At 44.5% G+C, this 25,378-nt stretch overlaps 2 pseudogenes; both read left to right on the forward strand.

Annotated features, from left to right (window-relative positions):
* On the forward strand, positions 1-25,106 carry LOC147979537 (replication protein A 70 kDa DNA-binding subunit B-like; annotated as a pseudogene).
* LOC147979538 (uncharacterized) lies at positions 768-1,943 on the forward strand (annotated as a pseudogene).
* Positions 25,107-25,378: the final 272 nt, after the last annotated feature.

The raw sequence follows: 25,378 nt of genomic DNA on the forward strand, positions 1-25,378 counted from the left end.
ATGCCTCAGCGCCGTTCTGTTCATCGTAAGGCCAGTTCAAGCACCAGTCAACCACCTTCGCGACGTGTTGTTCGACGAAGGCTGTCTTTCTGTGACTCACCGTTGCCCTACATATCCTCAGGCCTACCTAAAAGAGAATGTACGGGGTGCCCTTTTAAAATAAGTCCTTTTCCTTTATAGGTGTGCCTCCTGCACTCTCTCGATTCCTCTTCGTACGTGTGACAGGCCCTTTGTTTTTTTAGATGATGGTTTCTTCCCCATTCTTAGTCCAGAAATTACGTCCCGTAATAGAAAGAGATGCAGGGTGGTTGTTGATAGACTTAGGGGGAAGGGGCCTACCATTGGATCACCCTTAAGTGCTGACTGGGTTGGATTCACGGCTGAGGAGTCTAAGATGCTGAAAGGTATGCTGAGTGCCGATATGCCTAGAAACTATTGTATGATGCATTGCTGATTTACCATTGTTACTGAGTCAAGATAAATTTGCAGCTGGGTACCGAAAGAGATCTTTCTACGGTGGCCCAGACTACAAATGTACCAACTGTGGTGTAGTCTTCTGGTTCGAGGAGAGGGTGAGATCGGAATCCGCTATTACGCTAAGGCGGGTGGTTTACAACAAATGTTGCAAGGGTGGTAAGGTGTATATTACACCTTTTAAAAAGCCACCCTTGTTTCTCTCTGAGTTGCTGAGATACAATGGTCCCTCACGTAGTAGAGAGTTTATAAAAAAAATTCATTAGTACAACTGCCTCTTTGCATTTACTTCCATGGGAACTACTGTTGACCATTCTGTAAATGATGGTAATGGTCCAAATATATACAAAATAAACAGGCAGGTTTGTCGTCGAATGGGATCTCTTATGCCTAAGGAAGGAAATACCCCTAAGTATGCCGAACTCTATATATATGATACCCAGAATGAGGTGCAAAACAGGATTCAGGCTTTAGAAAAGAGTGAAAAGAGTGATGGTGGTTTAGATGAATCTATTGTTGAAGGCTTGATGCATATGCTTGATACACACAATTCTTATGTCAAAACGTTTAGATCAGCTAGAGAAATACTAGCAGCCAATAAGCATGCCGAGATAGCCATTCATTTAGTTTCCCCTGGAGAATCTGATGGCCCACAGTTTAGCCTTCCTACAACGGATGAGCTAGCATCTTTAATGTTTGGTGAGTTCATGGTGGAGTCTTCTTGCCGTGACATAATAATACACGGTAGAGATGACAATCTACAGCAAATATCTTCTTTGCAAACTTCATATATGCCTTTGCAGTATCCTCTTCTCTTCCCCTATGCAGAATGTGGGTTTCAGTTCGGGCTTAAATATATTGGTTCAGACCCTTTAGATACTAGCAAAAGAACTAGGCCCACTATGCAGGACTATTATTCCTATTGTCTCCACTATAGACCAGAGCAGCATAATCCATACCTTTGTTGTGGTTTGCTTTCCTCACAGGCCATTGTAGATGCACGCGCTTGCATAGACGAGTGGAGGCTGCATTTCATCATGAAGGCTAATAATGATCTTAGAGCAGCGAACTTGCAAGGAGTCACTGATGCTGTTGGAAAAGGGCAGACAGATGCAAGTTTTGTTGGCAAAAAAAACATACTTCCACCCTCTTTTACCGGTGGCCGGCGTTATATGATTGAGAACTTCCAGGACGCAATAGCTATTTCACGTGTCTTTGGCCCACCAGACCTTTTCACCACCTTTACCTGTAATCCCAAGTGGCCTGAGATAACAGAAGCCCTGTGTTCTGAGCCTGGCTAGATGCCTTCAGACAGGGCGGATCTTTCGGTCAGGTTTTATCACATGAAGCTCAATGACTATATTCATGATATTAAGAGTGGGGAGGCCTTTGGTCCTGTCGTAGTGGGTAAAACGTGCTTTCTGATTCCTCTCATCTCTTTTTTTGTTCTTTTCCACCTCAGCTTGTGATTGTTTTTTATCCCTTTATTCACAGTATTGCACACTGTGGAGTTCCAGAAAAGAGGGCTTCCTCATGCCCATATCCTGATCTGGCTTGATAGGAAAAAACGGGAGGTTAGTCCTGCTTTAATTGACTCTTTTATATCGGCTTCCATCCTTGATCCTGTTGCGGATCCTCTTGGATACATTCTTGTTTCTGAACACATGATGCATGGCCCTTGCGGGGAAGATGGTGTTAAATGTCCTTGCATGAAAGATGGATTGTGTTCAAAAAAATTCCTAAGTCATTTCAGCTCGAGACCTCTCTAGATGATAGTGGATTCCCTGTGTATAGTCGCCCAGACAACGGCCGTTTTATAATTAAAAAAAAGGTCAGACTTGATAATAGGCATGTTGTTCCTTATAATCTGCTCATGCTAAAAAAATACCAAGCGCATATTAACGTTGAGTGGTGCAATAAAACCCATGTCATCAAGTATCTTTATAAGTATGTTACAAAGGGTCCTGATTTTTCAAAAACTTTGTTTGAAAGCATCAAAAACAAGCATGGTATTGAGATTGATGAGATCATGGAATATAGACAATGCCGTTACATATGTGATAAAGATGGTTGCTGGAGGATATATGGCTTTGATATACACAGTAAGATGCCTTCTGTTGAAAGATTGTCTGTTCATTTATTAAATAAACACATGGTGCGTTTCAATGTTAAAGCAAACCTGAAGTCAGTTGCTGACGATGAGTGGCTACAGAGAACAATGTTAACCGAGTGGTTTGTAGCTAATAGATGCCATGCAAATGCTAGGTCTCTTACTTATTGTGACTTCCCAACCAAATGAACTTGGCTAGCAAGCAAAAAACAATGGATCCCTAAGACCTCAAGTTATAGGATTGGTAGAATTTATTCTATTCACCCTACAACTGGAGAACTTCTCTATCTTAGAATGCTCTTGATGGTTGTCAAAGGTGCCATGTCTTATACGGATGTTAGAACTTATAATGGGATTGTGTATGAAACCTTTAAGGAGGCATGTGCTGCTAGGGGCTTACTTGGAGATGATATTGAATGGTATAGTGCGTTTGATGAGGCTTTGACCTGGGGTATGGGAGATCAGCTGCGCAGGCTTTTTGTTACAATCCTTGTTCATTGTGGTGTTAACGATGAAAATGCTTTCTTCGAAAAATATTGGTCACACTTAGCTGAGGATATTAAGTACAATATCAAGCGCCCTTTTCGTGATGATAATCATGGTATACCTCCTGATGAGCTGAGAGACATCTTGCTTGATAAGTTGACAGTTCTATTTAGTAAAAATGGTTCTAATATTCTAGACCACAGGCTGCCATTAAAGACTACATAAGATGACAACTCTGACGACAATGACATGATAACTGATGAACTATCTGCTGATCCTAAAAGTGAACTACTAAATGCAGAAACCATGTAGAGCCAATTAAATCCAGATCAACTCCTAGCTTATAAGAATATTATCGACTGAGTTGTGTCTAGAAAACCTGGCTTCTTGTTTGTTTCTGGATATGGTGGAACTGGGAAAACTTTTCTCTGGAGTTCCATAATTGCTTATCTTAGAGGTAAAGAAATGATTGTTCTCACAGTTGCATCTTCTGGGGTTGCAGCACTTGTTTTACCTGTAGGTAGGATTGCTCATTCTAGGTTTAAAATACCAATCAGTCTAGTTGACAATGGAACATGTGATATAAAAAGATCTAGCAAATTAGCAGAGATGATCGAATCAGCCTCCCTAATAATATGAGATGAGGCTTTAATGATGCATCGTAGATGTTTTGAGGCTTTGGATCGTAGCTTACGTGATATTCTGTCTGCCGACGATCCTTCTATAGCTGACATGCCTTTTGGTGGTAAGGTTATGGTTCTGGGTGGCGATTTGAGACAGATTTTACCAGTCATTGAGGGTGGGACTCGCTCACAGGTTATAAATGCTACTACAACAAATTCACCACTATGGCGTTTTATAGAAGTTCTACATCTTAATGTGAACATGCGTTTGGCTGTGCAAACAACAGATCCTGTTTTACAAGCTGAGATAGCTTCTTTTGCTGGTTGGATCTTGAGTATTGGTGATGGTACAGTGCCTTGTGTTACTAGACAAGGGGAGTGTGAGCCAAGTTGGGTAACAATTCCTGATGATATGTTGATCCATTCTGAGGAAAATAGAATAGGCGCTATTGTTAATGCTGTATATACAAACTTTGCTAAAAATTGTTCTAATCGAAAGTACTTGTGCCAAAGGGCTATTGATGTAGGGTAGAACCCTAACGGCCCGATCTTTCACGAAAGGAGTGGATCCCGTCCAAGAACACGAAGAACACGAGGGGAAAACGAGGGAAAACACAAGAGGAAACACGAGAGAATCACTCAACCAACAAGAATAAGTCACACATGTGCTAGATCCTCGAATACATATGAGAAGATACACGATCCACGGACAACTAAGGACGATTCAAGGGTAGCCGGTCTTCTCTGTGAGGAGGTCTTGAACCCACGGGGGGATCTTCCCTTAGAAAAGGGGGCTTGAATCCAAAGGGATCTTCTCCGAAGAGGCCGCGGTCTCTCGCACGGAGGAGATCCGATATGGATGAGCGTAGATCTATCTCTCAAATGAGCTGAACCAACGCTAACCCTCAAATGGAGGAGTAGGGGGTCTATATATAGTGCTAAGCCACGAAGGGGTAAGTGAGGGGCGAAGGGGTACACGGGCCTCGGCCCAAGTCATGCGCGCAGGCAAAGGCCGGATGATCCGGATGGGGGTCCGGATGATCCGGGCATCGTCTGGATGATCCGGGTCCTCGTCCGGATGATCCGGCTTCACTGGGAGGATTCTGCAAGCTTCGGGTGTCGTGGCTGCGGGATTACCCGGATGATCCGGGAGGGCATCCGGATGATCCGGCTGAGTCCGGATGATCCGGAGGGAGGTCCGGATGTCCGGGCTGACGCCAGCAGCGGCTCCATCTTCTTCTCATTTCTTCCATCTTCTCTTCCATGCTTGGCCTTGGTCCTTTGAATCTCCATGGTCATCCCGTATGAGCCTGAGTATACACAAGGTCCATGCATGAGGTAGTAACCATGTCTCGTATGTGGGAAGATACGGTTCGAAGAGGAGTGAGTTCACCTTGTGTCCCATGGCATATGGTCGAGGTATTATCGTATGTCCTATTGGGGCTTGGGGAGTTGTCGAAGTGTACATGGGGATGATCGTGGGATGCACCGCATCATCTCCGCCCCCTTGGGAAAGATCCGACCTCGGATCGTGATCCCCATCACCATGGAAACGGTTGTTGTGGACGGACTTGTAGTTGGATAGAGTTGAAGACATCGCGCAATCCAAGTACTCCAAGGTGTCGCCAGAGTGGTATACATGCAAGAAGAGAAAACACAAATGACACTCGGAAATACAATGGTTAACGCACACAAGGTGTCCATCAAATAAACATGAGTTCGTCCAAAGGAATTGTTCATGAAAATGCATGAGATGCTTATCCAAATGATGTAAAATGACATGTAAAGCATTCATGGGAGCAAAAGCATTCATTGTGCAAACAAATGTATTGTGGATGTGATCAATGCAACCACGGTGCAAAATGATGTCATAGTGAGACGGTTTATCAATAGCATGAATATGGAAATGCATGCTCAATATGATTATGTTATCATGCAATTGATGGTAGGCAATGTGATCATTATGTATGAATATGCCATCAAGAAAGATCACAACAAATTTGCTAAGGAAATGCACAAGCTCATATATCATGAATGACATAGAAATACAAGATGCAACAAGGCAATCATAAGGTGAGTTAATCCATGCATAAGATGCAAATTTGTTATGGGTGGTGTTGTACCATAGCTCAATGTTGTGGTAGAAGTGGTGGTCCGGTGGTGAATCCACTAAGTCCGAGCACTCCTCAACTTGAATGTACATGGAGCCAATCTCCAATGTCGCTCCTCCGTTCGCGAGATGTATCATGTTGACAACAAGAAGGAGACAACGATGAAAGAGTGATCCATCCAATATGCGTATTTGAGGATGTCTCAAAGGTAAGGAGTTCACCTTTAGGGTATTCTCGCAAATGTTGGTGTTGCACATCTTGTATGCCTTCGCATGACCAAGTTGTCGCATAACGGCACCGCCTTGTGAATCTTCCCAAATGAAAGAACATGACAAACACTTGGAAAAACAAATGAGGTTATCGGAGATGCAAAACCTATCATTTGTGTGGTAAAATACCCAACAAGTGGATGCATCATGCTCATCATAAGAAAGGACAAGGGAGCATTTCATAGTACGGAGGCATATGATGTGAGAACAACCAAATAGAATAGGCGCAAGCAAGCAAGCATGCCTCACAAGATGTATCATGTGAGAGGCATGAACATATAGGTCATCAACCGAAGAAAGCAAGTAATAATGGAACATGGGTGATGCGACAAAGCAAGCAATCATATGAATCAAGGCAAGCAAGCTAGTAGTGCGAAGATGCAACGTACTAGAAGGAATCATGTTAAGTATGTCATGTGTGCAAATGGTAGTCATGAATAATGCACAAGACACATCACAAGCATGAAGGCAAGATATGAGCAAAATAGCATCAATAGCATGAGGCGCATGATAAACATGGCAATAGCAACAAGGATATCCACCAAGCATGCAAGTACACATAGAACTAGCATAATGGTGAATCATGGGTAGATGCAAGCAAGGGTCACAGTTGCATGGCAAAGGCATAGAAGCAAGCATAGCATGCAAAGTGAACACGGTAAAATGAGCAAGAAGCGAGAAGCGGTATATAGCCCATAGCCATGTGAGATCCAAGTGAGAGAGATGCGCGTAGTCGTTGCGCGAAGAGAGCGGTGCGAAGGGTAGTTCATGGGATCCCAAGTCATCTATGCTCTCAAGAGCTCGTTTCGTCAACTCTTGGGATTGAGAGGTTGACGAGTATACGTGAGTACCTACACAAAACAAAGACAAAGAGCATATTTTGAACAATGTGATCATGGCATGGTATAGTAGATGAATTGCGCAAATCATGTAAAGGAAGCATGGCAATATCATCACATGAAAAACAAAAGCCAATGACCATCATCTCGTCATGTATGCCGTAAGTGCAAATGGGATTTATGTGAATGGGGCATGCATAGTCACTATGTTGAGATTGAAATGATGCAATATGGGATATCTCACTCATAGCATATGACAAGGTTAATGGATTGTCAAACATGATGTGACCAATAGAATTTTCACATGATATCCTATGGAGCATAGCATCACAACTAGGCAACTCAACATGCTCATCATCATATTTATCATAAATAGGTGAGTCATGACATGAAGAAGTCGCACTAGCATGAAGCATGGGAATAGGTGGATCAACATCATGCAAGCAATCATTGGTGAGATAGTCCACTAGTGGGACAAGAGAAGCACCATCACCTATGTTACCTATGGAGCATCGCTCATGTGTTGTAGGTGAGGTGTCGAAGACCAAGTCGTGGTCATCTTCATCGTGATGGAACCATGTGGGTGGTGCATCTTCTTCCACCATGGCCATCGTTGTCTCCATTGGAGGTATGGACTCGTCGAGGATATGCGTGTCGTCATGTAGGAGACCTAGCACCAAAGAAGAAAACACACTAGGAGTAGAGGTTAAGTCGTTAGAAATCAAAGTGGCCTCACATGCCGTGTCAACTACCTCACTCACTAAGTGTTGTGGCTCACTCACTCCCTCTCGGATGCTCTCACTCATATGGTTGGTGGAGTCACTCAAATGGCTCTCAACCTCACATAGGATGTGTGGCATGCTCTCAAGTGTGGGGCTAGTGGTGGTAAAATCATCCTCTCATAGGAAATGCTCTCAATGTCATGTGTGGTGGAGTCACTCATGTCACTCATGTGGTGGTGGCTCACCTCACATGGCAATTGGGGCATCTCATCACATGTCGTTGTCGGAGAGATGTTGGTGCAAATGTCTCCATGCTCAATCATGTCGTGGTCGTAGTCATGGATGAAGGCCGAAGATGGCACATCATCACTCTCCTCGAAGACCAAAGATAAGGTCTCATGAGCGGTCTCGTAGCTTGACTCGGAGTATGAGTCCAATATGGGCGCCGTCTTCATGTTGTTGAAGAGGTTCGTGCTCGTTGTCGTTGTAACATCTCAAATTTTCAATTTGGAATGTTATACATAGATCATCATGCATAGCATATTTTCTTGCATTTTGGTTGATCCTAGAAATTTCACGCAACTCAAGGACCCTCGGAGAGAGTTGGAGATTTCGTCTTTTTCATATTTGAGTTTTCTCAAATTTTGAAAAGAGGATCATTTGGTTTATTTATTTTATCTTCAATTATTTTTCCGATATCAAATTATGAGAGGGAATAATATGACTTTCCCAAAATTTAGGAAAACTGAAGATTTAATAAATAGATCAAATTTTGTTTTCCGGAGTTTATTTGCAGTTTTGTTTGGATAGGGAAAAATGCGCGTTTTCAAAAATTGCATTTTAGGTCCGGAGTAAAGTTCATTTTGTTTGACTCATTTTTAGGAGTCGGGGAAAATTTACTTTAGAAATTTTGGAGCCCGTTTAGTTAGTTTTTCTTTTTGTTTTCTGCGCGCGAAAACCGATTTTAAAAAAAACTAGAGCAAGGCCCAGCCGGGCCAAAGGCCCAGCCAGCCGGCCGCCGCTGCGCCCCTGCGCCCCTGCGCGCCAGGCGCCAGGCCGCCGCCTCGCCTCTAGGCCGAGTCCTAGTTGGACTCTAGGCCGGCCCCTTTCCTTGTTTCGTTATTCCTATTCCTACTCTATTTCTTGTTCCCTCCCCCAAGAAGAACCCCCTCCCCTCACCAATATAAATACCAACACCCCCCCTCTAAACATCAAATCAAACCCCAAGCCCCAAGCCGCGCCCCACCCCACGCCCCTCACCCACGCCGCCGCCGCCCTACACCGCCGCCGCCCAACGCCGCCGCCCATCGCTGCCGTTCGCCGGAACCTCGCCGAGGTTGCCCCGCGTCTCTTTTTCTCCCCTCGGTTCGGTTTTTCTTATAAACCGTTCCGATTCTTTTCTTCTCTACCGATTCGTTTTCTTTCCGGTTCTTCGCTAAACCGTTCCGGTTTTCTAGATCGGTTTTTCGTTTCGATCTCTTTTTCCGAAACCCTAGATCGGTTTCGTTTTCTTTTTCCGGTTTAGTTGCCTAGAGACCGTTCGCCGGACCGTTCGCCCTAACGAACGTGATCACCGGATCCTTCTAGGTTAACGACGTCCGTTCGTTTAACCGTTCTTCGTTTTCTTTCTCATCGGATTTATTCCGCGATCGCGATCTCAGATCCGATCTTCGTTCTAGTTTATCTTCTCGCTCGTTTATCGGAATCAGGTGATTCAAGCGCCTGGAGTTTCGTCTCGAAACCGCCGTTCCGTCTAATCAACTTGAACAAGTTTTTGCTACAGTAAAATTTGACCTAGTTTTAACTTGCTAGAACCGAGTTGTTTTCTTCCGCCGTTAGTTTTTCGTCGCTCTGTTCGGTTCGTTCTTTCTTTACAACCGGAGTTCTTAAGTTGAACTTTCTGGTTTGTTCTCTCGTTCGAGTTTTACCTGTGCATTAGTTGAGTACTTATTGTGTGCTTGTTGTTTGTTTGCGATAGATTACCCGGATTGCGCCGCCTGTTTCTTCGAAACCCTAGGACTCGCAGATCATCAGCAAGGCAAGTAACACTTTGATCATACCTTTTCTACAACCCATGTTTTGTTGCATTAGATCAATCCTCACACATTGCATGATTAGGATCTAATTAAATTGTGGGTTGGGAAGTAGATGAGGTAGTACCTATTACCTGTTATTATGAAACCTTTGGGAGTTACTTCTACGTTTGCTTAATATGCCATGCTATGCTAGTAGACGTGGATTGGGTGAGTGATATCCATGACAGATGTGAGATTGATAATTTAATGGTTTATCTAAGGTGGCAACTTAAACACACATCTGGGTGGATTGAGGCACCTGATGTCTATCAGGACTTGCCTGTTTTATTTTGGACCGCCACCCAGGCTCAAAGGGATCATAAGATCATTCATGCTAGTAACTTCCGTGTGCAGCCACAAGCCATTATGGGCTCTGGCATAGTTGACTAAGTCGTGCGAACTCTTACAGTGGTAGACTAGCAGATGTAGGGGAAAGTAGGTGTACCGGTCTACCCGGACGTAAGGTGCTAGCGCTTCTGAAAGACTGTGTCTCGGTCATCCGTCTTCTCAAACACCATGTAGTGCGAGAAACCAAACGGAGGCGATCGAGTCTTGTGGGGAAAAGTGCGCAAACCTCTGCAGAGTGTAACAAACTAATCATGATTAGCCGTGTCCCCGGTTATGGACATCTTGAGTATCTAGTACTTGAATATCATGTGAATCTCATCATGCTACCCTAATTAATATTGTTGGGTTTTAATTGTTCACTTAATTGGGATCGGAATGCTGTCAACCATTCTCGATGTTTAACAACTACCATGATAGTTAAATAAAATTATTCCTTTGCAGTAGGGAAAAATTGGCTTTACGCAAAACTGTAACCATAGAGCTTTCCACCAGCCATATATGCATATAGTATAGCTGTTTCATTCCATTACTCTCTATGTGTTACTTTGCCAGCATATTCCATGTGCTGACCCATTTTCGGGCTGCAACTTTCATGTTGCAGACTTTTCAGACGATGAGTAAGGTGCTTTTCGGTCGTGGTTCTATACTCAGTGATGCCGTTGGAGTTGATGGACCCATTTACCTTCCAAGTCTTCCGCTGTTATCGACATTAGATGGCCTTAAGCCATATTTATTGTAATAAGTTCCCTTTGAGGCATAGTTGTAATAAGTGTGTGATTGCCACTCTGTTATAAATCCTTCGAAGTATTGTGTGGTGTCAGCATTACTGATCCAGGGATGACACCGGAGCACAGAGATCAGACTGTTTGAGGTCTGGTCGCTACAGAGATGGTATCAGAGCACACGCTGACTGTAGGACACGACCACTAAGTTAAAGCCATAGATCACTATTCTCTTCTCATTTTCTAACTCCTCATCTTTTCTACTCTTTTAGGATGAAGGACGTGAAGATTAAGTACGCTCAACCGGATGAAGGCACACCTTTTGGATTTCACTTGAAGGAAGTCAGTAAGTACCTGAACATTGGACTACCAAGTTTCACCGGGACCTTCAACGCCACTCTGCCTGAAGAGGAGCGCTGGAAGATTCAAGCTCACGTTCCGGGAAGGACATTCGCGCCAATCACAAAGCCCATAGATAGTGTTTTAAATGCACCAACCTGGAGTCTGGGTAGGAGCATGGCAGCTCATATCACCATAGGACGCATTGGAGAAGTTTATCAAGAGGACCCCAAGGACACTATCTACCAGATTTGCGGACACCGAGATGAACAATGGGAGTTAGTCAGCACCAAGAAGGATAGATCCATTGCAGCTTTCATCCAGGAGTTAAATCAACACATACGACGCCACGAGAACCAGATGTGCAATGATATGATAGAGTTGAAGAATGCGAAGTCAAGGATCATCGAGTTAGAAGGAGAACTGAAGGCTACACACAAGGACTACATGGAGGAGATCGTAGCTCTAGCAAGACACAATGGCGATCTTAAGCAGGAGATTGAAGAACTCAAGAGGGAATTAGCATCCAGGAAGGAAGATGAGTACGTCGCATGTCCGGATAACTACATCATCATCGACGACACCGATTCGGATCCAAGTGAACCCGACTTTGAAGACGAAGCTGGAGCGGATATCATGGAGTCTTCCACCGGTTCAAATTTCTAGATGACCACCAATTAGTAGTAGTATTTTCCCCCATGTAATCATTATAGTTCACGCACTTTTGCGATAGTTTAGATCGATTGTAAGCCCTTGTTTGATTGATTGAAGTGATTTTGTGTGCATTTGCTCATGTGCATTGGGGTAGTGTATTCTCTTTAGACCTCACTCTATTCTTAATTCTCGTCTTTTCTAAAACCCTCAGATGCCTCCGAGACGTGACAATGGATTTCCACCGGAGCTCACTCAGTTGATCCAGCAGCAGAATCAATTGATGCAGATGTTAGTCCAGAACCAGCAGAACAACAACAACAACCCACCACCACCACCACCACCACCACCTGTTGACCACTTAGCCCGTTTCCTTAGGCTGAACCCGCCGGTGTTTTCCAGTAGCACCGAGCCAATAGTAGCAGACGATTGGCTCCGCAAGATAGGAAGGGAGTTGACCACTGCAGGATGCACCGATGGTGAGAAAGTGAAGTTTGCCGCACATCAGCTTGACGGACCCGCGACAGCATGGTGGGAGAATTTCACAGCCACTTACCCAGTTGACACTGTCACATGGGATCAGTTTCAGCAAGCTTTCCGCACCGCCCATGTTTCAGCAGGAGCTATGGCCATGAAGAAGCGTGAGTTTCGCAACTTACGCCAAGGAGGAAGGACAGTTGGCCAGTACGTTGATGATTTCAGCAAGTTAGCACGTTATGCCCCAGATGACGTTGCTACGGATGCTACTAAGCAGGAGAAGTTTCTGGAAGGACTGAATGATGAGCTAAGTATGCAGTTGATGGTAGCAAATTTCAACAACTACCAGGAGTTGGTAGATCGTGCCATCATGATCGAAGGGAAGCAACAACAGATTGAGAACCGTAAGAGGAAGTATGGACAAGGAAAGTATAATTCAGGAGCCCAGCAGAAGCCCCGTTTTACCCCTAAACCTGGATTTCAGTTTCAGCATACCCATGGAGGAGGTAGCTCGCACAACCATAATGGCCACAAGAATGGTAATGGGAATGGAGGAAACAACGGCCAGAACCGTACCATCCCATCAACCCCAACCAAGAGAGATCTGAGTCAAGTCACTTGTTTCAAGTGTTCGAAGACCGGACATTACGCTAATGAATGTCCTGAAGGCCAGAATGGAAATGGCAATGGAAGCTCTGGGAAGAAGCCGAACCCTTTCAACAGAGGACAGGTGAACCACGTTAGTGTGGAGGAGGTTGAAGATCAGCCTGATGCAGTAATCGGTAAGTTTTTGGTTAAGTCATTTACTGCACTCGTTCTTTTCGATACTGGTGCATCACATTCATACATATCAAGGGGATTCGTGGAAAAGTATAGCCTGCCCACTAGGATTCTTAAAACCCCTATGTTAGTAAGCTCGCCAGGAGCAGAGTACATGGCCAGACAAGGATGTTTTCAAGTACCATTAAGTATAGGAAGGCATGTTTTCCCAACGGATTTGATTATTCTGGAATCCCAAGGTCTGGATGTAATTCTCGGTATGGATTGGCTGTCGATGTATGGAGGAAACATCGATTGCGCCAGTAAGACAATTTTGCTTACCACACCCGAAGGAAGAAGGATCAAGTATGTATCCCGGCATGTGCCAAATAGGACACAAGTAAATTCCTTATCAGGAGTTGTGCAGGAGGAAGTACCAGTGGTAAAAGATTTTCCTGATGTATTTCCGGAAGAGTTGCCAGGAATGCCACTGGATAGAGACATTGAGTTTTTGATTGAGTTATTGCCAGGTACAGGCCCAATATCGAAGCGACCGTACCGTATGCCAGCAAAGGATTTGGTGGAAATTAAGAATCAGATTAAGGAGTTATTGGATAAAGGTTACACTCGCCCAAGTTCTTCACCTTGGGGATCACCCGTACTTCTAGTGGAGAAGAAGGATGGATCATTAAGGATGGTTGTTGATTACCGTGGATTAAATGAAGTAACCATCAAGAACAAGTACCCACTACCAATGATCAACGATCTGTTTGATCGATTGCAAGGAGCTAAAGTGTTTTCCAAGATCGATTTGCGATCAGGGTATCATCAGTTGAAGATTCGAGAGCAGGACATACCCAAGACAGCTTTCACCACGAGATACGGATTGTATGAGTATACCGTTATGTCATTTGGATTGACTAACGCACCTGCCTATTTTATGAACCTGATGAACAAGGTATTTATGGAGTTTTTGGATAAGTTCGTCGTAGTGTTCATTGATGACATTCTGGTTTATTCAAAGAATGAAGAGGAGCATAAGGAACATTTGCGTTTGGTTTTGGAGAAACTAAGGCAACATCAGTTATATGCCAAATTCAGCAAATGTGAGTTTTGGTTAAAGGAAGTTGGATTTCTTGGACATGTTATATCCGGAGAAGGGATAGCAGTTGACCCCACAAAGGTTGAGACCGTAACCGAATGGGAAGCACCAACGACAGTTGGAGAGATCCGGAGTTTTCTTGGACTCGCAGGATACTACCGGAGATTTATTGAGAACTTTTCCAAGATTGCGAAGCCTATGACTGAATTGTTGAAGAAGGATACTAAGTTCAAATGGACTGAGGAGTGCGAGGCTAGTTTCCAGGAGTTGAAGAAACGTTTGGTTACCTCACCGGTATTGATATTGCCAGATCAAACCAAGGATTATGAGGTGTATTGCGATGCTTCACGTCGAGGACTTGGAGCAGTGCTTATGCAGGAAGGAAGAGTTGTTTCGTATGCTTCACGACAACTGAAGCTTCATGAGTTGAATTATGCCACGCATGATTTGGAGTTAGCAGCCATAGTGCATGCATTGAAGACATGGAGACATTTTCTCATTGGAAATCATTGTGAGGTGTACACGGATCATAAGAGTCTGAAGTACATTTTCACGCAAAAGGAGTTGAATCTCAGACAAAGGAGATGGTTGGAGCCCATCAAGGATTATGATATGAGATTGCATTACCATCCCGGAAAAGCTAATGTAGTAGCTGACGCATTGAGCCGTAAGAGCCATGTCAATACTCTAATGACGGGAGAAGTACCAAAGGAGTTAGCAGAAAACCTTCGTGAGCTATGTTTGGAAATAGTTCCGAGAGGCTATGTGGCAGCATTGGAGATTCAGTCAACATTGATGGATAAAATCAGAGAGGCTCAGAAATCAGACAAGGAGATTGCTTCTATAAAGGAGAAACTGAGCAAAGGAAAAGCTAAAGGATTTCGTGAGGATGAGCACGATACCCTATGGTTTGAGGACCGCGTTTATGTGCCCAATGACCCAGAGATCAGAAAGTTGATTCTGCAAGAAGCACATGATTCACCGTATTCGATTCACCCAGGAAATACCAAGATGTATTTGGATTTGAAGGAAACATTCTGGTGGACCGGAATGAAGAAGGACATTGCAGCATATGTAGCAGTTTGTGACGTATGTCAAAGAGTAAAGGCAGAACATCAGAAGCCAGCAGGATTGTTGCAACCATTGCCGATACCCGAATGGAAGTGGGATAAGATAGGCATGGATTTTATCACAGGACTACCCAGGACAAAGGCCGGTTATGACTCGATATGGGTAGTAGTTGATTGTTTGACGAAGGTAGCACATTTCATTCCAGTTAAGACCACTTACACCAGTGCTAAGTTGGCAAACATATACATGACTAGGATCATTTGTTTGCACGGAGTTCCGAGGAGTATTGTATCAGATAGAGGAACTCAATTTGCCTCAAAGTTTTGGAACCAGTTGCATGAAACTTTGGGAACCAGACTAGAGTTCAGCACAGCTTTTCATCCGCAGACAGATGGACAGACCGAGAGAGTCAATCAGATTTTGGAAGATATGCTGAGAGCTTGTGCGCTAGATTATGGATCTAGTTGGGACGATAATTTGCCATATGCGGAGTTTTCTTATAACAACAGTTACCAAACCAGTTTGAAGATGGCACCTTTCGAAGCTTTATACGGAAGGAGGTGCAGGACACCGTTGTCATGGGACGAGGTTGGAGACCGTCAGTTCTTTGGACCAGATTTGATTAAGGAATCTGAACGGAAAGTTAAGTTGATTCGCGATAGACTCAAGGTAGCCCAGTCCAGGCAGAAGAGCTACGCAGATTCTAAACACAAGGAGACAGTTTATGAAACTGGAGACAGAGTGTATCTTCGAGTATCCCCACTTCGAGGAGTTAAGCGCTTTGGAGTTAAGGGAAAATTAGCACCGCGTTTCGTTGGACCATATAAGATCTTGCAACGTATGGGAGAAGTCGCTTATAAGTTGGAATTACCAAAGGGACTGTCAGGAGTTCATGACGTATTCCATGTTTCTCAGCTGAAGAAATGTCACGCCGAGATGGCGGAGATACCGCTAAGAGATACAGTACCGCTTGAAGCGATTCAGTTGAAGGATGACTTAACGTATGAGGAGAAACCAGTCAAGATTCTCGATTATGCCAGCAGAGTCACTCGCAGCAAGGTTATCAAGTTTTGCAAAGTTCAGTGGAACCACCACTCAGAGGATGAAGCCACCTGGGAGAGAGAAGAAGATTTGCTCAAGGACCACCCTCACCTATTTTCTAGCCAACCCGAATCTCGAGGGCGAGATTCATCTTAAGGGGGGTAGGTTTGTAACATCCCAAATTTTCAATTTGGAATGTTATACATAGATCATCATGCATAGCATATTTTCTTGCATTTTGGTTGATCCTAGAAATTTCACGCAACTCAAGGACCCTCGGAGAGAGTTGGAGATTTCGTCTTTTTCATATTTGAGTTTTCTCAAATTTTGAAAAGAGGATCATTTGGTTTATTTATTTTATCTTCAATTATTTTTCTGATATCAAATTATGAGAGGGAATAATATGACTTTCCCAAAATTTAGGAAAACTGAAGATTTAATAAATAGATCAAATTTTGTTTTCCGGAGTTTATTTGCAGTTTTGTGTGGATAGGGAAAAATGCGCGTTTTCAAAAATTGCATTTTAGGTCCGGAGTAAAGTTCATTTTGTTCGACTCATTTTTAGGAGTCGGGGAAAATTTACTTTAGAAATTTTGGAGCCCGTTTAGTTAGTTTTTCTTTTTGTTTTCTGCGCGCGAAAACCGATTTTAAAAAAAACTAGAGCAAGGCCCAGCCGGGCCAAAGGCCCAGCCAGCCGGCCGCCGCTGCGCCCCTGCGCCCCTGCGCGCCAGGCGCCAGGCCGCCGCCTCGCCTCTAGGCCGAGTCCTAGTTGGACTCTAGGCCGGCCCCTTTCCTTGTTTCGTTATTCCTATTCCTACTCTATTTCTTGTTCCCTCCCCCAAGAAACCCCCTCCCCTCACCAATATAAATACCAACACCCCCCCTCTAAACATCAAATCAAACCCCAAGCCCCAAGCCGCGCCCCACCCCGCGCCCCTCACCCACGCCGCCGCCGCCCTACACCGCCGCCGCCCAACGCCGCCGCCCATCGCTGCCGTTCGCCGGAACCTCGCCGAGGTTGCCCCGCGTCTCTTTTTCTCCCCTCGGTTCGGTTTTTCTTATAAACCGTTCCGATTCTTTTCTTCTCTACCGATTCGTTTTCTTTCCGGTTCTTCGCTAAACCGTTCCGGTTTTCTAGATCGGTTTTTCGTTTCGATCTCTTTTTCCGAAACCCTAGATCGGTTTCGTTTTCTTTTTCCGGTTTAGTTGCCTAGAGACCGTTCGCCGGACCGTTCGCCCTAACGAACGTGATCACCGGATCCTTCTAGGTTAACGACGTCCGTTCGTTTAACCGTTCTTCGTTTTCTTTCTCATCGGATTTATTCCGCGATCGCGATCTCAGATCCGATCTTCGTTCTAGTTTATCTTCTCGCTCGTTTATCGGAATCAGGTGATTCAAGCGCCTGGAGTTTCGTCTCGAAACCGCCGTTCCGTCTAATCAACTTGAACAAGTTTTTGCTACAGTAAAATTTGACCTAGTTTTAACTTGCTAGAACCGAGTTGTTTTCTTCCGCCGTTAGTTTTTCGTCGCTCTGTTCGGTTCGTTCTTTCTTTACAACCGGAGTTCTTAAGTTGAACTTTCTGGTTTGTTCTCTCGTTCGAGTTTTACCTGTGCATTAGTTGAGTACTTATTGTGTGCTTGTTGTTTGTTTGCGATAGATTACCCGGATTGCGCCGCCTGTTTCTTCGAAACCCTAGGACTCGCAGATCATCAGCAAGGCAAGTAACACTTTGATCATACCTTTTCTACAACCCATGTTTTGTTGCATTAGATCAATCCTCACACATTGCATGATTAGGATCTAATTAAATTGTGGGTTGGGAAGTAGATGAGGTAGTACCTATTACCTGTTATTATGAAACCTTTGGGAGTTACTTCTACGTTTGCTTAATATGCCATGCTATGCTAGTAGACGTGGATTGGGTGAGTGATATCCATGACAGATGTGAGATTGATAATTTAATGGTTTATCTAAGGTGGCAACTTAAACACACATCTGGGTGGATTGAGGCACCTGATGTCTATCAGGACTTGCCTGTTTTATTTTGGACCGCCACCCAGGCTCAAAGGGATCATAAGATCATTCATGCTAGTAACTTCCGTGTGCAGCCACAAGCCATTATGGGCTCTGGCATAGTTGACTAAGTCGTGCGAACTCTTACAGTGGTAGACTAGCAGATGTAGGGGAAAGTAGGTGTACCGGTCTACCCGGACGTAAGGTGCTAGCGCTTCTGAAAGACTGTGTCTCGGTCATCCGTCTTCTCAAACACCATGTAGTGCGAGAAACCAAACGGAGGCGATCGAGTCTTGTGGGGAAAAGTGCGCAAACCTCTGCAGAGTGTAACAAACTAATCATGATTAGCCGTGTCCCCGGTTATGGACATCTTGAGTATCTAGTACTTGAATATCATGTGAATCTCATCATGCTACCCTAATTAATATTGTTGGGTTTTAATTGTTCACTTAATTGGGATCGGAATGCTGTCAACCATTCTCGATGTTTAACAACTACCATGATAGTTAAATAAAATTATTCCTTTGCAGTAGGGAAAAATTGGCTTTACGCAAAACTGTAACCATAGAGCTTTCCACCAGCCATATATGCATATAGTATAGCTGTTTCATTCCATTACTCTCTATGTGTTACTTTGCCAGCATATTCCATGTGCTGACCCGTTTTCGGGCTGCAACTTTCATGTTGCAGACTTTTCAGACGACGAGTAAGGTGCTTTTAGGTCATGGTTCTATACTCAGTGATGCCATTGGAGTTGATGGACCCATTTACCTTCCAAGTCTTCCGCTGTTATCGACATTAGATGGCCTTAAGCCATATTTATTGTAATAAGTTCTCTTTGAGGCATAGTTGTAATAAGTGTGTGATTGCCACTCTGTTATAAATCATTCGAAGTACTGTGTGGTGTCAGCATTACTGATCCAGGGATGACACCGGAGCACAGAGATCAGACTATTTGAGGTCTAGTCGCTACAGTCGTGGTCGAAGGGGATGGCCCTTGCTCGACCTTCTTGTCGCCGTCTTGTTGTTGGAGGCCTAAATGATGTGGCACCTCGTAGCTCGTCTCCATGACCGAAGGGAAATTCCCATGCTCGGCCATCTTCCTTGAGGGGCTTCCGAAGATGGAAGTGTCTCGCTCGCTCGTAGCTGGTTGCCTTGCTGTTGAAGATGTCGGTGTAGGCGAACTCATGGGAAGTAGGCGAAGATGCCGTATGTCCAAAGGCGAAGATGCCTTGATAGCACTTGGCGAAGATGCCGAAGTGGTTGGTGTAGCCGTAGCTCCATCTTGGTGGTGCTCGTCTCGTGGTCTTCTCTTGTGCTCATGAAGTTTGGACTTGGCGTGAAGTAGGGCTTGTTGGGACTTGTGCATTTGCGCTTGGTGAGCATCGTCATGATGATGTTGGCGTTGTCGCACTTGAGCTCATTGTAGATGTCGTTCGTCGTCATCATGCACATGTTGCTTGGAGGTGACTTGCCCTTCATGACAAGATGGATCACGAACGTGATGGTGGTCACCATGGAGATGTGGACGTGGACGACTTGGGCTTGTGTCGCTTGGGCGCTCCGAAGAGGATCAATGTGCTTGCCACCGCCTTGAAGATGACGAAGGGGAAGTAGACTTGATCAAGGCCCGAATCTCCTCCATCCTTGCATCTTGCCCCTCCTTTTGTGCGGAAAGCTTGTTGTCGATGTAGTCCCTTTTCCTTGCTTTGGAGAGACGAATGTCGATGGAGAGGTTCTCGATGCGCTCTCGCAATCTTGATTGTGCGCCTTGCGTTTGTCGTTGAAGATCGAAGATTGACGCTTTGGTGATGTAGTTGTTCACGCTGTCATTGTTGTGGAAGACCAGAGATGAAATGCCTTGCCTATCCATCACTCCAAGAGAAAAATGTGAGTGGTAGAAAGAGAAGAACGAATACCAAATGTACCTTGACCGAAGTTGAAAGTGGATCAATGATCACTCCAATTTGGACAAGGAAATAGCACAATTGGTACCAAGAGAGACGCTACGTGTTGCACAACTCAAGAGAGACGCTAGCATGATTGCTCTATAGGCGGATACGACACTTGTGCACAACCTATAAGATGCAAAATGGATAACTTTCTATCCCAAGTATGCTATGTATGTATGGTTCCCGGTGTTTCTCACAAGGTGATCCAAGATGATCTTATATGCAATGTGGTATGATGCTATGGCTATTGCTTACAAGTTATTTGCTCTTTCTCTTTTGCTTAAAAGCTTATTCTTTTTTTGTATGTCCACTTTGCGAAATGCACAAACCAAGATAGTAATTATGTATATGCGGGAACAAACTTGAGGCACACGAGGTGATATGATACCAATATGATATGGTATGTATGCAATGTATGGTGTAGATCACAAATGTGCACAAGTAACGTTGCTGGCAATACTCAAATGGCTAGTCTCGACAGGCAAGTAATGCAAAATGGGCTAGGGGTTATCAATGCAATGGCAAGGGAATATACAATGGAGGGGTACCACGATACCAAGATGATATGGAGGTTACCGTCCGCGGTGATGATGAGTGGTGGTGATGTCGATGTTGACCCGTTCCTAATTAGCCGAAACACCTTAGGAAACGGAAAAACCACAACTCAAAATCTCAAGGACAAAAGTCAAATGGTGGTAGCGGAAAGCGGTGGTGTTGCACTAGGTAATGCGGAAGCGGAGGTTATGGTGGTGGACTATACACGGTGTCGGAGTTGAAAGCACAGTCCCTAAGTAGCCGAAACACCTTAGGAGACACAACTTACAACACAAACAAAATTGGGTTAAGTTGAGGTGGCGGAAGTGTATGGTGGGAAAGGTTATGCAGAAGTGGTGGTGGTGGTCGATGAAGAAGCAACCGTCCCTAAGTAGCCGAAACACCTTAGGAGACTCAAGTCACAATTCAAACAACCACATATACAATGGGGATCAAAATGTGTTAGGTTGCGGAAGTTGGTGGTGGTAATGCGGATGATATGGTGGAGGGCCTAGGCAAACTTGCCAAATTTAAGAAAATTTGATGGAGTCAAATTATGTTGGTGGTATTTTTGTGGGAAGGGGGATGTCAAGAGCTTAAAATCGAGCTAAAGAACGCGAAAATCGGACTCCGGATGTGAAAGTTATGGCCGAAACAAAATTTCAGCCGAGTCAGTGTCAGGGTTAGCCGGACATCCGGGAGTAGGTCCGGATGATCCGGGTTCGTCAACCGGATTTCTGCCGTGTGGGGCGTCCGGACATCCGGGAGATGGTCCAGCTGATCCGGGTGGATCCGGATGATCCGGGAGCACTTCCGGATGATCCGGGCAGGTCAAACTGCTCGGGATTTTCTCTCGGGGACGAATTTTTGGGCGGAAATGGGGGATTTTCGGGGGAAAATTGAGGAGATTTCGTGGATGGAAGGTGGGGATACTTGGGGAGATGCTAGATCCACTCGAAACCAAGCAAATCCATGGATTAAAATCAACAAAACATCATCAAACCAACAAATCACACAAAAAATTGAGGCTATTTTTGGTGGGGATTTTCGAATTTAGGACGAAATCAAGCAAAAGAAGGCTAGAAAACGGTGGGGGAGGCTCCGAAATCATGATCAACGAGGCTCATGATACCAATATGATGTAGGGTAGAACCCTAACGGCCCGATCTTTCACGAAAGGAGCGGATCCCGTCCAAGAACGCGAAGAACACGAGGGAAAACACAAGAGGAAACACGAGAGAATCACTCAACCAATAAGAATAAGTCACACATGTGCTAGATCTTCGAATACATATGAGAAGATACACGATCCACGGACAACTAAGGACGATACAAGGGTAGCTGGTCTTTTCCGTGAGGAGGTCTTGAATCCACGGGGGATCTTCCCTTAGAAAAGGGGGCTTGAATCCAAAGGGATCTTCTCCGAAGAGGCCGCAGTCTCTCGCACGGAGGAGATCCGATATGGATGAGCGTAGCTCTATCTCTCAAATGAGCTAAACCAATGCTAACCCTCAAATGGAGGAGGAGGGGGGTCTATATATAGTGCTAAGCCACGAAGGGGTAAGTGAGGGGCGAAGGGGTACACGGGCCTCGGCCCAAGTCATGCGCGCAGGCAAAGGCCGGATGATCCGGATGGGGGTCCGTATGATCCGGCTTCGCTGGGAGGATTCTGCAAGCTTCGGGTGTTGTGGCTGCGGGATTACCCGGATGATCCAGGAGGGCATCCGGATGATCCGGCTGAGTCCGGATGATCCGGTGGGAGGTCCGGACGTCCGGGCTGACGCCAGCAGCTGCTCCATCTTCTTCTCGTTTCTTCTGTCTTCTCTTCCATGCTTGGCCTTGATCCTTTGAATCTCCATGGTCATCCCGTATGAGCCTGAGTATACACAAGGTCCATGCATGAGGTAGTAACCATGTCTCGTATGTGGGAAGATACGGTTCGAAGAGGAGTGAGTTCACCTTGTGTCCCATGGCATATGGTCGAGGTCTTATCGTATGTCCTATTGGGGCTTGGGGAGTTGTCGAAGTGTACATGGGGATGATCGTGGGATGCACCACATCATCTATCTTAACAACAACAAATGATCTACCTCAAGAAGTTAATGACCATGTGCTAGCCTTAATGCCTTCTGCTAAGAGAGAGTACTTAAGCTATGATTCTATAGGAAATGCTGCTGACTCAGTGCGTAATATGGATGTGTTTTATCCCATCGAGTACCTCAATACAATTAAAATTAACAACTTCCCATAGCACAAGTTGCTATTGAAAAAAGGCATGTCGATTATGTTCCTTCGAAATTTGAGTCAGGCAACTGGTCTTTGTAATGGTACTCGTCTTGTTGTCTCTAAACTTGGTGAGAAAGTCATTGAGGCTATTATCATGACTGGTTCTAATATTGGGGATATTGTGTACATTCCAAGGATTTGCCTCACTGCCAAGGATCCTAAATGGCCATTTACTTTACATCGTCGCCAGTTTCCAGTCAGGGTTTGTTATGCCATGACTATCAATAAGAGCCAGGGACAGACTCTCTCAGTTGTTGGATTATACCTGAAAAGCCCTGTTTTCACTCATGGCCAGCTTTACGTGGCGGTTTCACATGTGACTTCCAAGAAAAACTTGAAAAAGATGGCACACTTGGATCTCAGGCTAGAAACATAGTTTTCTCTGAGATCTTTGAGTCTTTGGAATAGTACCTACGTCGTGCTTTATTTTGCGAGCTGCTTTTGGTCTCACTACTACTTGCTGCCTCTTAGTCTCTATTATTGTATGCTTCCTAATTTGGTGAAATATTTCGATTGTCTGCTCCCTTTTCAATAAGATTTGAGGCTGCAAATGTTGTTTTATCTGTTGCTGCTCATTACCTAAGATAGCAAATACTGTTCTTTTCTGTGCATCTATGTACGTGTTAAAGGTATTTTGGTAGTATGTCTGTTCACTTGACTTCGATTAGGTATGCTATCATATTGCAAAACCTAATATGTTGCTTCTTTGTGTATTTTTACCTTCCTAAGCATAAGTGTCTTTATGTTTCCAGATGGTGCATCAGATGCTCTCTGAGATACACAAGCACAACAGGAAGTGGGTTGTCTCTGTCCTTGTCTCGCGCCTGTGGTTTTATCATGGGGGGACTAACAATGGGCCTATCTAGCACATGGACTTAGTTGTTCTTGATAGCCAGGTTTGTCTTTACATAGCTAGCTCAACGCCAACTGTCCATATTTGGCCTAGGATACCTTTCTGATTGCTGTTTTTGTTGGTAGGGCAACCATATGTATGTGCAAATACCTCCTCAGCGAGCAGAAGAACTGAAGAATGAGCTGCAGGAAGGAAAGCTCTACATGATGAGCAGCTTCAACTGCGTTGAAGCAAAGACAACTTATAGACCTGTTGAGAGTCGCTTCATGATTCAGTTCACCAGGTTTAGCAATGCTGTTTTACGCTCGGGCTTGGAAGCAGATTACCCGTTCTGCACCTACAATTTGATCCCATTTCAGGACATCCCCAGGCCATGTGGGCCACCGCCTCGTTTCCTTGGTAAGTTGTGTCACTGCATGCCTAAGTACATTAAAAACCACTTGTCAAATATCTGGAGTCTGATGCTCTTGCAAATTCTATGGTTTTGAATATGTCATTGGAATAATAACTGATGTTTCTGATGTGGTCACTATCCAATCAATGCATCAGCCAGAGCCATCAAACACAAGGACAATAATCCTAACTGACTTACAGTAAGTGTCATTTGCTTATTATTATGCATGCACCATTCTAGGCCACCTGCTCGTTCGTTTGTTTACTAATTTGTTCATCATATGAAACCTATAGGGGCAAGGAGCTAAGGCTGGTCCTCTGGGGTGATCGAGCGATTGAATTTGAAGAAGAAGCAGTGTGGGCAAGAGACGAAAAGGAAGCTGTGATTGCAATTTTCGTAGGAACACTACCTAAAATAAATCAAGGTGTTCAACCTATTGCATCTTATACATTTATGCATTCTGTATTGTACATCCTTTTCATCCTATGTTCAATGCAGCCTCTTACCCCTCTATATTGTTCAATAACTATGCATGCATTCAAGGACTTAGTGGTAGTTCTGCTTGCCGTTGGTACATTGACGAGGATCTCCCAGTGATAAATGACTTCCGCAATCGGTGATTTCTATATGCCTTCTAATTGGCTTCTCTTGCTTTAACCATGAATATGAAGACAGTGTTGTTTTCTTTGTCACGCTGCTAACTATCTCCCCTGTTGCGTATTAAAATAGGTTGGGGACTAATTTCAAACCCATTGATAATGATGCTGCTTTGACCGAGGGTGCATTTACTACCCGTATGTACGCCGATCCTGTTGAAAAGACCGTGTCAGAGCTCCTCCGCCTGAACCCTTAGGAAAACGAGGTATCCTCGCTGTCTTTTCCTCTATATGTTGTTCCCACTTTTCCTGGTCATGTGCTCAACTGCAAGTTATGTTACTTCGACAAGAAAAACGGTTCATATGTACCGTTACTGTCCAGAGGCTCAATCCTGATCAGCGCTGGTGGTTCTTCTCTTGCTCCTCCTACAACAAGACCTCTACAATAGTCGCATCGAACTACCGATGCGCCAATCCTAACTGCTCATCCATAGCAGCCCAGGAAACGTATGTGCCTTCCTAGACCTTT

The sequence above is a fragment of the Triticum urartu genome, chromosome 3A, assembly GCF_056163025.1.
Source record: "Triticum urartu cultivar PI428250 chromosome 3A, HENAU_Tu73, whole genome shotgun sequence".
Lineage (NCBI taxonomy): Eukaryota > Viridiplantae > Streptophyta > Magnoliopsida > Poales > Poaceae > Triticum > Triticum urartu.